Source organism: Callorhinchus milii, unplaced genomic scaffold, assembly GCF_018977255.1.
Source record: "Callorhinchus milii isolate IMCB2004 unplaced genomic scaffold, IMCB_Cmil_1.0 Scaffold17, whole genome shotgun sequence".
In the NCBI taxonomy this organism is placed as follows: Eukaryota; Metazoa; Chordata; class Chondrichthyes; order Chimaeriformes; family Callorhinchidae; genus Callorhinchus; species Callorhinchus milii.
Window position 1 is genome coordinate 3,378,456 of NW_024704758.1, and position 4,250 is coordinate 3,382,705.

Below are 4,250 nucleotides of genomic sequence, written 5' to 3' on the forward strand. Positions count from 1 at the left end.
CAGCAGATGTGGCCACGTGGGTATCAGGCTGACCCAGCGCTGCCACATCAACAGCTCAACAACCCGATCCACAGCCCAGCATCCACCTCATCAGGGGACAGCCTGGGTGGGAGGGAGTGGGGCACTCAGATGGGAGTGAGACCGGTTGGGAAGCTAATGAGTAACCCGGGTTAAATATAACTCAACATCAGACATTCAATCTGTGTTTACCCTCAGTTTAGTCAATATCTCATTGTGTAACATTGCCCCTCACTGGCCACCATCATTACGCACCAGCTGTGATGAGAGCTGAACACACTGTGTGAGGTGAGCGCCCAGGTCAGGCCCATCACTGCCGCCCAGCCCGAGACTGACCACATCAAGGAACCAGTCAGAAACACGCCCCTACCACCACCCTCTCCTCCCCACAGCCTCTCCACGTGAGGGTAAAGATCCAGGAGGTTGTTGTTTTCCTAGCCAACAAGCTCCTGATAACCAGACCTTCACCATACGCCTGCTGTGGAGTTTACTGCTCAGCTTGCCTGAAACAGTCACTCAATAATAATAATTCTTATGTGTGATCCAGTGCCTGTCACTGGCAACATGGCAAAGCTCCCAACGGAATCACTCCCCTCGGGCTGCCCAGACCCTCAGCCACACACACAGCAACAACAACATTCATACAGTACCTTTCAGAGTGCCATTGCTAATATCAGCAAATAGAAGTGTCACTGCTAATAGAGGTATCATAGAATAATACAGTACAAAAGGAGGCCATTCGGCCCATTGTGTCTGTGCTGACTCTTTGAAAGAGCTGTCCAAATTAATCCCACTCCCCCACTCTCTCCCCATACCCCTGCAAATTTGTCCTCCTCAAATATCTTTCTACTCCTCGCTTGAAAGTTGTTATCAAATCAGGATCGATAGCGGTGTCATTGCTAATATCAGCCTGTATAGAGGTCCCAAGGTGCTGGACAATGAAGGGTTTGCACCCAAACTGGGGGTGGATTCGGAAGGGGTGGGGCCAAATTGGGGTGGGAGGGATGACCAAAGGCGCAGTAAAAGGGGAAGGACTTGATACAGACCTTAAAGGAGGGGAGGAAAGGGGCGAAGTGAAGGGTGGAGTTCCAGAGGGTGAAAGCAGAAAGGCTGAAGAGCCGATGCTGATGGTGGGACTGGCAGTTCGGTGGCTGTGGAGCAGGCCAGTGCCTGCTGAGCAAAGGGAGCAGGTGGCTTGGTAAGGATTCAGAAGGTCACAGAGGGAGAGAGATTCAAGGTCGTGAGGGGATTTAAAAGTGAGGACGAAGGTCTTGAACTCTATCTTCTAGGGGATGGGGAGCCAGTGGAGCCGGGCGAGGATGGGGGTGATCGGCTCATGGAGCCTGGTGCCGGAGAGGACACAAGGTGCAAAGTTCTGAATGGTAATTTGTTGTTGTCTGCAGCTTGTGGGGGGAAGAGTTGGGAAGTCCAACAAGCAGAGAAATGGTGTAGTCAAGACAGGATGTGATAAAAGTATGGATGAAGGTTTCAGCGGACTGAGGGGAGATGTTGTGGCAGAGGCGGGAAATGTTGCGGAAGTGGGTAGAGCTGAATGGGTCTGGACACAGATGTAGAGTTGGAAGGTCAGTTGAGGGTCAAACAAGATGCCAAGATTCTGGGGGGTGCATCCATGAATAATGATGCTGTCAGCGCCTGAGGTGTGGAGGCAGAGGAATAGAATTGGGTGTCATCCACATACATGTGGAAGCTAGCCCCATGCCTGAGGATGACATCTCAGAGTCCCTTGCCCTCACTCCCTCCATCCCACAGTCCCTCCCACTCACCATCCCACAGTCCCTCCCCTTCACCATCCCACAGTCCCACCGCATGGTGACCAGCGAGTCTTATCATCATTGAATTGTGGTTACATTGTCCACAGTATAAAGCTATTTACTTTGTTTACATACTGAAACATTTGGAAGCTCTCTGGTTGTAGGGCTGTTCGGTTCCAGCAGTGTGCGATATGCAAAGCAGGAGTTGATGCTGTGGAAAGTATGTAAATACGATCAGACCCTAGATTAATGTCAGGACTATTGACACCTCACGCTCAATTTGTAATCCAATTTCACATGGTACTCACTGCCATTGTCACCATCAGAAACCCCAGGGGCTCAGTGACCATCTAATCATCTAATCACTCCCCCATCAGCACCTCCATTGCCGCAATCTTATGCAAAGAATATTATAGGATTATTATTATAACAATCAACGACACACGCATAGCTGGATTGGAGGCTGAACAAGGGAGACATGGTGTGTGGTGGGCGGGGGTGTAGTGGGGGTGGGTGGTGGGGGGTTTACCAGCCTGATCGCGGGGCAGTGCGGAGGTGAGAGTTAGGCCCATGTCAGCTGAGCGAGGCACCGGGCAGTGGGGTACAAGCAGGTCAGAGAGGTGGGGAGGTGCGGGTTGGGGGGGGTGGGGGAGGACAAGCGTTATATGAAAGGGAGAGGATCTTGAAATCAATCGCGGTGATGTTTTGGATGAGCTGGTCCTTGTGGATTGCGGAACCAGGGAGACTGACGGGTGTTTGAGAAATCAAGGCGGAAGGTGACAAAGGTGTGGATGAAGGTTTCAGTAGCATCGGGTGTAAGATGGGGTAGAGGCTGGGGAGGGTAAGGAGGTCAGAGCTGGGTCCACACAGTTGAGGGATACAGCCAAGTGGATTTGATCTGTTTTGATCCTTGGTTTAACAGCTCATTTGAAGGATGGCACCTCTAACAAGGCGTCTCCCCAGCACTGCAGGGTCAGCAGAGACAGCCTGTCCTCACCGTGACTTAAACCACAACCTTGTGACTGAGGTGAGAGTTTGCAAGTGAGTGTGTGAGCGAGTGTGCAAGACCATGTGCATGAGTGTGCAAGGCTGTGTAACTGAGTGTGTCAGGGTACGTGAGCGAGTGTGTCTCAGGAGGTGTGAGCGAGCGTGTCAGGCGTGTGAGCGAGCGTGTCAGGCGGTGTGAGCGAGGTGCGGTGTGAGCGAGCGTGTCAGGCGGTGTGAGCGAGCGTGTCAGGCGGTGTGAGCGAGCGTGTCAGGCAGTGTGAGCGAGCGTGTCAGGTGGTGTGAGGGAGAGTAAATGACCACCCAGAAGAATGTATGAATCAGCCTTACTGGAATGAGGAAGTCAGTGTGAAAGAACTGCACTGACCGGTTTGCCCACTTTGTGCCCTCGGGATTTACAAGATGTGGTCATGGCTTTCAGGCTTTCACCCTCCGTAAACGGAAACTAGTTTGCATCTTGTAAGTCGGAAAGTAGTGTTATTCAGAGCGATTCTGAGTCCCCGCCTCAGACTCCCTCAGAATAGCAGCTCGTCACACTTGGCTGCAAACATATTAGACAGAAACACGACATGGTCACAACATGGAGCACACAATCTCTCTAACTGCTCTAACTGCTGCTTTCGCTCCCCACATTCCCAGCTCTCTCTCTCAGACTATACAGCGGTGTCACTGCTAACATCAGACTATATTGAAGAGTCACACTGTGAACGCAACAACAGATTGCACTTATATATTATTTATATTATAGTAACAATAATCGTACCAGCATTTCATACAGCGCCTCATCATCTCATTTGAGACGTCTCAAAGGACTTCACGGAATGTACTGTGGAGATGAGTGACTGTGCATTTTGTGAGCGAAACGTGAGATATTTTGTGGTCGGAATGTGAAATAGTCACTATTTTTACTGTCTACAAAACTGACTAGATAGCCAAAAGGTGTGTCTTGTGTAGAAATGTTGAGCTGACATTGCAGTGTAGCAGTGGTGGGGGTGGGGGGGGGGGGGGGGGGGAGCGCTAAGGTTACCTAAGTAGCCGTTTTCAGATGAGATGTTAAACTGAGGTCAGGTCTGTGCCTGTCCAGGTGGTCATTAGAGACTGCGCGGCGCTATTCGAAAAGAAAATAGGAGTTGCTCTCTCCTGGGTCCTGGCTATCGATGCCCCGGATAAAACCGCTCCCTCGCTCACCCCCGTGGCTGTCGGTGGGAAATCGGTTGTCAAGTTTGCCAAAAAAACTATTGCCGTTTCCCGTAAATACCATGAAGGGCTGAGGTATTTGTTGACTTGCTAAGGTGTTGCATGAAATGTTATCTTATTATTTCCCAGGAATGCAGCAGGTGGTTTGCTGACTGGGTAGGGCTGACCTGCTTGAGTGCCTCACTGTGCTGAGGGCTGGACTGTGCTGGGGTTGGGGGGGCTGTTCTGTCCCAGGCTATGCTTGAGGGCTGTGCTGGG